Source organism: Oreochromis aureus, linkage group 4 (assembly GCF_013358895.1).
Source record: "Oreochromis aureus strain Israel breed Guangdong linkage group 4, ZZ_aureus, whole genome shotgun sequence".
Lineage (NCBI taxonomy): Eukaryota > Metazoa > Chordata > Actinopteri > Cichliformes > Cichlidae > Oreochromis > Oreochromis aureus.
This window is the reverse complement of record NC_052945.1, coordinates 29,184,439-29,194,783: the sequence shown is the minus strand read 5'-3', so window position 1 is coordinate 29,194,783 and position 10,345 is coordinate 29,184,439. Positions and strand designations below refer to the sequence as shown.

At 35.7% G+C, this 10,345-nt stretch overlaps 1 long non-coding RNA gene across 1 annotated transcript; it reads left to right on the top strand.

The window, feature by feature from the left end:
* The first annotated feature begins 1,446 nt into the window (after positions 1 to 1,446).
* On the top strand, positions 1,447 to 2,085 carry LOC120439974. Its single transcript, XR_005612895.1, has 3 exons — positions 1,447 to 1,726; positions 1,843 to 1,946; positions 2,043 to 2,085. It is a non-coding gene; the product is annotated as an uncharacterized LOC120439974 (long non-coding RNA).
* Positions 2,086 to 10,345: the final 8,260 nt, after the last annotated feature.

The window sequence follows — 10,345 nt, the reverse complement described above, 5'->3', positions numbered from 1 at the left end:
GGCCATTCCTGAAAAACCTGGTAAGCCTATTAGACTCATTAGAGATCATGGACTGTCATCCCATCATAGTGTGTGGTGATTTTAATGAGAATGTTTTATCCAGTGCAAACAAACCAATCCTGGAGCTGTTTGAATCTAGGGATACGCACAGGTCATCACTGCCCCTACCACAGAGAAGAACACACTGCTTGACCTAATTTTCATTTCTCAGCCAGGCGATGTCTCCATTCTGGAGTCATGAAGACCTACCATAGTTACCATGACCCTGTATACTGTGTATTGTCCTGTGATGATTCATGAACTATATCTTTGAATACAGTAAGTAATTTCTATATTTTGAATGACTTAAGAAAGTAGAGCGATATTTAAAAGTTGACTTAAGAAAAAATGCCCTGCATTGCAGTATAATGTTTGAATTTTTTACATAAAATACAATTACATGAATTAAGTAATGATATCAGTAAAATATGACAATTATATTTATTACAGAAAATCTAAAAATCAGTAATCTATGAATGTCAGAAAAATCAAATATAGCAGTTTAAAACGAACCGTGCAGGCATATCCTCTCTTCAGCCAGGCTTCAAAATCCTGCCAGGCTGCCCCAGTCTCACTGTGGCTGGGAGGGAGGAGGGTGGACCAGAGGATTGCCCACACAACACATAAATGTTCAACAGCTTCTTCATTGTTTCTGAATAAACAACAATGACTAAAGGTTGCTTTTAAAAAAAAAAAAAAAAAAAAGAATAAGAAAAAAAAAAAAAAAAAAAACCTAATTACAGCAATAATGACAGTTAAGCCAGTTTATCTGTGCCTCTATTTTGAAATAATATTTACAAAAATGTTATTGATTTCAGTTTATTATAATCTTTAAACTTTTTCAAAAGTATATGATTATATTTTTGGACAAATCTTTCGATGAAACATACATTTTATGAGCTTTTATCATGTTTCAGCCAGTGCATTTATCAGGGTGGGTCTGGGTCTGGGATGATAAATGCACTGGCTGATAACTTCACATTTCTGGCCAGAAATGTTTCAGCAGTGTTACATATGTACTACATATGTTTCACTTGCTTTTTGTTACCAGCTGATACCCTACATTTGTATAGACATTGGATGGTGTGAGGCTGGGGAGTTGAGTGGAGTGAGTAGGCGGGAGTTGAATGTGGGGGAGTGCGGTGGGAGGTTGTTAGGTTTCTTTTCTTTTTTTTTTTTTTTGTTAAGAGAGACACAGTCCTCCTGTGTCTTCTCCAAGCTTCACATGTAAAATCCAACAGTGTGAAGCACATAGCAGCCAGAAACTGTAATGCCACAGATCAGAGAGGCTTCATCATCACCATCTTCATCGCCGTGCGATCAGGCGTGAGACTTCACATCTGGAGCACAGGAGAGATTCTGTGATAAGTCCTCCTTCTAGCTTGTCCCACTAGCAGTCGGTGAGATTTACTCACAACAAAAAGGGTTAATGACATTATTTTCATGGAAACATGTATTAATTCTTTGTAAAGTGTTTAAATTGTGTTTTCACTTGACCTTATGAGTGCTATTTTGAGTGTATTTTAATATCTGTACTTAGGTGTTTCCCTCTGTGATCCATCCCCTTCAGAGCTGAGACACTCAGGACTGAACAGACTGCACAGCTTCTGTGACTGAGCCTACAAAACACCTTCTTTGAAACCACACATGATAGAAGGGCTTTACGTTTGCAGCAGCACTACTAAAGGTATTCAGTTTATTACAGGATGTGTTTGTTTCTTAGGACCAGCTCTAAGTGCACACTACCTAACATATACACCTTTCTGTTTATTGCAAACCAACTACTCTGGATCATATGGCCAGTCGGCAGGAATGTTGCTGCAGGAAAACATCCCTGCAGATCACCATCATTGTCAGACTGACTGTGCCTCCTTTGTGCAGTGTCAAGATCCTCCCTAAATGAGTGTGTAAGTTCATTATTTTATTCCCTTTGACAAGACAAGTATCACTGATATTTACATTTACAACTACATATGTTCCTGTTTTCTGCTCTTCTTTTAAAGTCCTCAGCTATCCTGCTTCTGTGCTGCTTGCCACACATCAAACACTGGCCGGATGACAGGGAGGATCCACTCTGAAGTCACTGGACATGATGAGGATCATATGGGACTTTATAGTTTCACAGAAATGTTGTGCTCTTTGATTACAGGTTTTAAATGGACATAATGACTGCCTCTCTCTGATCAACAGGCTAAAGGATTGTTTTCATTGTTAGTGCTCTGTACAATGTATGCTTATTTAACATTTCATCACAGAGCAAACCTTTATTTATTTAACATATTTTTATTTTGTTTTAATGTTGAATTAACTGTGGGGATTTTTTTAAGTGGGCACTCAGGATGTCATATGACCAGAAATGTGGTAACTGGAATTCAACAGTATGTAAAGAAAGAATCTGCTAAGAACAAAACACACAAAAAACCCCAAGAGAACTCAAATTCATTCCATGTAATCCAGTCTAAAACATTTTAAACTGCTGAACAGCAACACAAACAGTGTTAAAGAAACAGTGTTAACAGAATAATTATGATGAGTTTGTACCAAAGTTTCAGGTCACATGGCACACCTAGTGTGTAGTGTGGGGTATCAGCTGGTAAGTATAGGTTTTTTCATATTTGTGTCCTTAGAGTTCAGATAGATTAAGCCTTGTGTATAATAATTAGTCATAACCACAACTCAAAGTCAGGGACTAACTAAATTTGTGACTTTGTGTCTGAGCCCAGGTTAAAACACTGTGTAAAAAGCATTTAGTGGCATGGCTGAACAATGCTGTAAACTAATGATACTTATTTATCCACAAAAAGGACTAATGTGTTTATTTGATTATTTGTATGTGTTAAACTGTGTCACCACCTTAGGCTTTCGTTTGAGTTCACTCAAAAATCTCTATACAGTTCTCTTTTACCACTGTGTGGACACTGTTTACAATAAAACATAAAAAGAATGAGTAATAAAAGATGTGTAGACAGATCAGTAGACCGATAGAAACAGCTGTTCAGCCATGTTCTAAGAAACCAACACAATTTAAAGGTTCAGGATTGTGGTTTTAAAAGTTGAATTTTCATGTATTTCATATGTTGCTTATTATTTTTATTTGCTTATTTAATTTTGTTATTTTTATTTATTCTCCTGTGAAGTGTTTAACAAAAAAAGCTACTTTAATTTCAATTTTATTTGTTTATTATTTGGTAATTTGTTCTTTAAGAATCGAGTCTGTGCCAAAAACTAAAGTTGAACAGACACATGACAGGATCAGATTATTAACACCTTAAAACATTGCAAACGTCTCTTTTTAAAATGATTTTTATTGTATTTCGAAAAAAAACATTTGTTGAATTAATTTAAGTTCTTTTCAGAAAGAAGCTGTACAATATGACTTAAGATTTTTATGTTATTTTCTATGACATACAAAACAAATTGATGTATGTAATACCATTAAACATGATATACACATGTGTATATGCCTGAAAAACATTATCCTGGATATTAAAGCTTGTATTTTCTCCAGAATGTTTGTTCATCTTTTCAGTTCAATTCAACAAATTTGTTTTACAATTATTTTTATTATTTTTTATGAATTAGAGATTTATAATACATAATTCCACTCTTTAAGTGATTAGAAGAATATGAACTTTTGTTTTTCATTCAGAGGTTTTCTGACTAAATTTTCTTTTGTCATTACTCATCTTTTTCTAATTTATATTTTAAACATGTTCAGCTATTTTCCAACTTCTTCTGTGTGAAAATCAGCTTTCAAAAGTTCTGCACTTTTGTTTTCAGGTTACAAATTCTGTATTTTCCAGCTAATTCAGCATTTTTAGCTTAATATTCAGTATTTAATTCATTTCAGTGCATACATTCAGATTCAAGCATTCACACTGCAGTTTCTTCAGAAAATGCACTTTCTAGTCTTTCTTATTATCTATTATTCCATATTCCGTACGTTTTTTGGCATCTAACTCCTTCAAAACCGTTCAACTTAGAAAAACCATTCAAACACCGTTAGATTCCTCTTCTTTTGGACATGACTGCTTCTATTTTTCTCATTTATAAAATTTATATTTTTAAAAATTATTCAACTTTTTCAACAAAAATTTCCCATGTATTTCAATGGGAGACCCTTCAAATTCTTCTTCAACTTACTCCTCTTTAAGCTGTATCTACTTCCACATACATTGACGTAGAGCCACCATTCAAACTTTAAAACGAAGACAAGACATTCAACCATTCAACTTGTATTTATCTTTTCAATATCTATTATACTTTTCTTCAGTTCCACTTTAAATTTCATGATGTTTTTCACCCGTTTCAGATTTTATAATGGGTGTGTATGGGACGGAATGTTGGGGCTAGAGTGAGACAGCTCAACTGCTAGAGTGAGAGGAGCAAAAAAATTAATCTTAAAATCTTTTTTAAAACTGCTGCTGTGTCCGCAGCGTTTGCTCTACAGGTATAATTTTACCCTCAAAACGTAGCCATCGCTGTCCTCTTTCATCCAATGTGTTTACTATTGTACTAGGTGTTATGGTTCTTTCATAAATGTCACCAATGCACAGCCTCCTCCTCCAACTCCTCCATAGACTCCAATGTTAAAATGGCTCAGAAAGTTCGTTTGAAAATCAGAAGGGCATGGTGTCTTTACACTGTCACCATGTCCATATAATAAACTCCACAGACATGAAAACTGAGAATTCAGTAGACTAGACATTGCTGTCGCTCACGGTGAAAGAATTTTGTCAATACAACCTGTACTTTTCATTTGGGAGCGATTTGTTTGGGGCTGACTTTTCTGTTCATTTTAAGCAGCAAAAGTGAGGTGCATGTCTCTGTGCGTGTGTATGGAGCCACTGGGTGCAGTCACTATAGCAACCAGGCTCACACCTGCCTGCCTAACGAGCTCTCTCTCACTGTGCCAAGATTCATCTTAAACACTTCTCTTTCAACTGCTGCTGTGTCCACAGTGTTTGCTCTACAGCCATCATTTTACCCTCAAAACGTCGCCATCGTTCTTCTCTTTCCAACAGCGTGTCTTTCAAAGCTCAGAGATGTAAACCTTTAAAACTGTGTGGATCCAAGTGGAGGGATCACATTTTAGTCATTCAGTGATTCAAAGATTATGAACTTTTAATATTCATTCAGATGTTTTCTGACTCTAAATTGTCTTTTCTCATTTCTTAGGTTTTTCTAATTTACAATTAAAACATTTTCAGCTATTTTCCAACTTCTTCTCTGTGGTTGTCAGCTTTTAGCTGTTCAGCACTTTTGTTTTCAGGTGAAAATTTCTGTATTTTCATCTCAGTCAAAATTTTTAACTTAAAATTCAGCAATTAATTCATTTCAGTGCATACATTCAGATTCAAGCATTCACACTGCAGTTTCTTCAGAAAATGCACTTTCTAGTTCTATTTTATTATTATCTATTCCGTGACGCGTTTTTGTACTCTACTCCTTCAAAACCGTTCAACTTAGAAAAACCATTCAAACACCGTTAGATTCCTCTTCTTTTGGACATGACTGCTTCTATTTTTCTCATTTATAACATTTATATTTTTAAAATTATTCAACTTTTTCCAACAAAAATTTCCCATGTATTTCAATGGGGAGACCCTTCAAATCCTCATTCAACTTACTCATTTTTAAACTCCTACTACTTCGACATACATTGACATAGAGCCACCATTCAAACTTTAAATCGAAGACAAGACATTCAACTATTCAACTTGTATTTATCTTTTCAATATCTCTTATACTTTTCTTCAGTTCCAGTTTAAGTTTCATGATGTTTTTTCACCCGTTTCAGAGTTTATAATGGGTGTGTATGGGACGGAATGTTGGAGCTAGAGTGAGACAGCTCAACTGCTAGAGTGAGAGGAGCGAAAAAATTAATCTTAAAATATTTTTAAAACTGCTGCTGTGTCCGCAGTGTTTGGTCTACAGGTATGATTTTACCCTCAAAACGTAGCCATCGCTGTCCTCTTTCATCCAATGTGTTTACTATTGTACTAGGTGTTATGGTTCTTTCATAAATGTCACCAAAGCACAGCCTCCTCCCTCCAACTCCTCCATAGACTCTAATGTTAAAATGGCTCAGAAGGTTCGTTTGAAAATCAGAAGAGCATGGTGTCTTTCCACTGTCACCACGTCCATATAATAAACTCCACAGGCATGAAAACTGAGAATTAGGTAGACTGGACATTGCTGCCACTCACGGTGAAAGAATTTCGTCAATAGGACCTGTACTTTTCATTTGGGAGCGATTTGTTTCGGCCCTGACTTTTCTGTTCATTTTAAGCAGCAAAAGTGAGGTGCATGTCTGTGTGCGTGTGTACTGAGCCATTGGGTGCAGTCACTATAGCAACCAGGCTCACACCTGCCTGCCTAACGAGCTCTCTCTCACTCTGCCAAGATTCATTTTAAACACTTCTCTTTCAACTGCTGCTGTGTCCACAGTGTTTGCTCTACAGCCATCATTTTACCCTCAAAACGAAGCCATCGTTGTTCTCTTTCCAACAGCATGTCTTTCAAAGCTCAGAGATGTAAACCTTTAAAAGTGTGTGGATCCAAGTGGAGGGATTACACTTTAGTCATTCAGTGATTAAAAGAATATGAACTTTTAATATTCATTCAGATATTTTCTGACTCTAAATTTTCTTTTCTCATTACTTAGGTTTTTCTAATTTACATTTAAAACATTTTCAGCTCTTTTCCAACTTCTTCTTTGTGCTTGTCAGCTTTTAGCAGTTCAGCACTTGTTTTCAGGTCCAAATTTCTGTATTTTTTATCTCATTCAACATTTTTAACTTAAAATTCAGCAATTAATTCATTTCAGTGCATACATTCAGATTCAAGCATTCACACTGCAGTTTCTTCAGAAAATGCACTTTCTAGTTATTATTATTATTATATTTTATTATATATTCCGTACGTTTTTTGTACTGTATCTCCTTCAAAACCGTTCAACTTAGAAAAACCATTCAAACACCGTTAGATTCCTCTTCTTTTGGACATGACTGCTTCTATTTTTCTCATTTTTAACATTTATATTTTTAATTTTATTCAACTTTTTCAACAAAAATTTCCCATGTATTTCAATGGGGAGACCCTTCAAATCCTCATTCAACTTACTCATTTTCAAACTGTATCTACTTCAACATAGGTTGACATAGAGCCACCATTCAAACTTTAAAACGAAGCCAAGACATTCAACTATTCAACTTGTATTTATCTTTTCAATATCTGTTATACTTTTCTTCAGTTCCAGTTTAAGTTTCATGATGTTTTTCAGCCGTTTCAGAGTTTATAATGGGTGTGTATGGGACGGAATGTTGGGGCTAGAGTGAGAAGGCTCAACTGCTAGAGTGAGAGGAGCAAAAAATTAATCTGAAAATATTTTTTAAAACTGCTGCTGTGTCCACGGTGTTTGGTCTACAGGTATGATTTTACCCTCAAAACGTAGCCATCGCTGTCCTCTTTCATCCAATGTGTTTACTATTGTACTAGGTGTTATGGTTCTTTCATAAATGTCACCAAAGCACAGCCTCCTCCCTCCAACTCCTCCATAGACTCTAATGTTAAAATGGCTCAGAAGGTTCGTTTGAAAATCAGAAGAGCATGGTGTTTTTACACTGTCACCACGTCCATATAATAAACTCCACAGGCATGAAAACTGAGAATTAGGTAGACTGGACATTGCTGCCGCTCACGGTGAAGGAATTTCGTCAATAGGACCTGTACTTTTCATTTGGGAGCGATTTGTTTCGGCCTGACTTTTCTGTTCATTTTAAGCAGCAAAAGTGAGGTGCATGTCTGTGTGCGTGTGTATGGAGCCCCTGGCTCAGTCACTATAGCAACCAGGCTCACACCTGCCTGCCTAACGAGCTCTCTCTCACTCTGCCAAGATTCATCTTGAACACTTCTCTTTCAACAGCTGCTGTGTCCACAGTATTTGCCCTACAGCCATCATTTTACCCTCAAAATGAAGCCATCGTTCTTCTCTTTCCAACAGCGTGTCTTTCAAAGCTCAGAGATGTAAACCTTTAAAACTGTGTGGATCCAAGTGGAGTGATCATATTTTAGTCATTCAGTGATTCAAAGAATATGAACTTTTAATATTCATTCAGATGTTTTCTGACTCTAAATAGTCTTTTCTCATTACTTAGGTTTTTCTAATTTACATTTAAAACATTTTCAGCTCTTTTCCAACTTCTTCTGTGTGGATTTCAGCTTTTAGCAGTTCAGCACTTTTGTTTTCAGGTGAAAATTTCTGTATTTTTCATCTCATTCAACATTTTTAACTTAAAATTCAGCAATTAATTCTTTTCAGTGCATATATTCAGATTCAAGCATTCACACTGCAGTTTCTTCAGAAAATGCACTTTCTAGTTATTATTATATTTTATTATATATTCCGTACGTTTTTTGTACTGTATCTCCTTCAAAACCGTTCAACTTAGAAAAACCATTCAAACATCGTTAGATTCCACTTCTTTTGGACATGACTGCTTCTATTTTTCTCATTTATAACATTTATATTTTAATTTTATTCAACTTTTTCAACAAAAATTTCCCATGTATATTCAATGGGGAGACCCTTCAAATCCTCATTCAACTTACTCATTTTCAAACTGTATCTACTTCCACATACGTTGACATAGAGCCACCATTCAAACTTTAAAACGAAGACAAGACATTCAACTATTCAACTTGTATTTATCTTTTCAATATCTGTTATACTTTTCTTCAGTTCCAGTTTAAGTTTCATGATGTTTTTTTCAGCCGTTTCAGAGTTTATAATGGGTGTGTATGGGACGGAATGTTGGGGCTAGAGTGAGACAGCTCAACTGCTAGAGTGAGAGGAGCAAAAAAATTAATCTTAAAATATTTTTAAAACTGCTGCTGTGTCCGCAGCGTTTGCTCTACAGGTCTGATTTTACCCTCAAAACGTAGCCATCGCTGTCCTCTTTCATCCAATGTGTTTACTATTGTCCTAGGTGTTATGGTTCTTTCATAAATGTCACCAAAGCACAGACTCCTCCCTCCAAGTCCTCCATAGACTCCAATGTTAAAATGGCTCAGAAAGTTCCTTTGAAAATCAGAAGAGCAGGCTGTCTTTACACTGTCACCACGTCCATATAATAAACTCCACAAGCATGAAAACTGAGAATTAGGTAGACTAGACATTGCTGTCGCTCACGGTGAAAGAATTTTGTCAATACGACATGTACTTTTCATTTGGGAAGGATTTGTTTGGGGCTGACTTTTCTGTTCATTTTAAGCAGCAAAAGTGAGGTGCATGTCTGTGTGCGTGTGTATGGAGCCCTGGCTCAGTCACTATAGCAACCAGGCTCATACCTGCCTGCCTAACGAGCTCTCTCTCACTCTGCCAAGATTCATCTTGAACACTTCTCTTTCAACTGCTCCTGTGTCCACAGTGTTTGCTCTACAGCCATCATTTTACCCTCAAAACGAAGCCATCGTTCTTCTCTTTCCAACAGCGTGTCTTTCAAAGCTCAGAAATGTAAACCTTTTAAACTGTGTGGATCCAAGTGGAGGGATCATATTTTAGTCATTCAGTGATTCAAAGAATATGAACTTTTAATATTCATTCAGATGTTTTCTGACTCTAAATAGTCTTTTCTCATTACTCAGGTTTTCTAATTTACATTTAAAACATTTTCAGCTATTTTCCAACTTCTTCTCTGTGCTTGTCAGCTTTTAGCAGTTCAGCACTTTTGTTTTCAGGTGCAAATTTCTGTATTTTTCATCTCATTCAAAATTTTTAACTAAAAATTCAGCAATTAATTCATTTCAGTGCATACATTGAGATTCAAGCATTCACACTGCAGTTTCTTCAGAAAATGCACTTTCTAGTTATTATTATATATTCCGTACGTTTTTTGGCATCTATCTCCTTCAAAACCGTTCAACTTAGAAAAACCATTCAAACACCGTTAGATTCCTCTTCTTTTGGACATGACTGCTTCTATTTTTCTCATTTATAACATTTATATTTTTAAAATTATTCAACTTTTTCAACAAAATTTCCCATGTATTTCAATGGGGAGACCCTTCAAATTCTCATTCAACTTACTCATTTTCAAACTGTATCTACTTCCACATACGTTGACATAGAGCCACCATTCAAACTTTAAAACGAAGACAAGACATTCAACTATTCAACTTGTATTTATCTTTTCAATATCTATTATACTTTTTCTTCAGTTCCAGTTTAAGTTTCATGATGATTTTTCAGCCGTTTCAGAGTTTATAATGGGTGTGTATGGGACGGAATGTTGGGGCTAGAGTG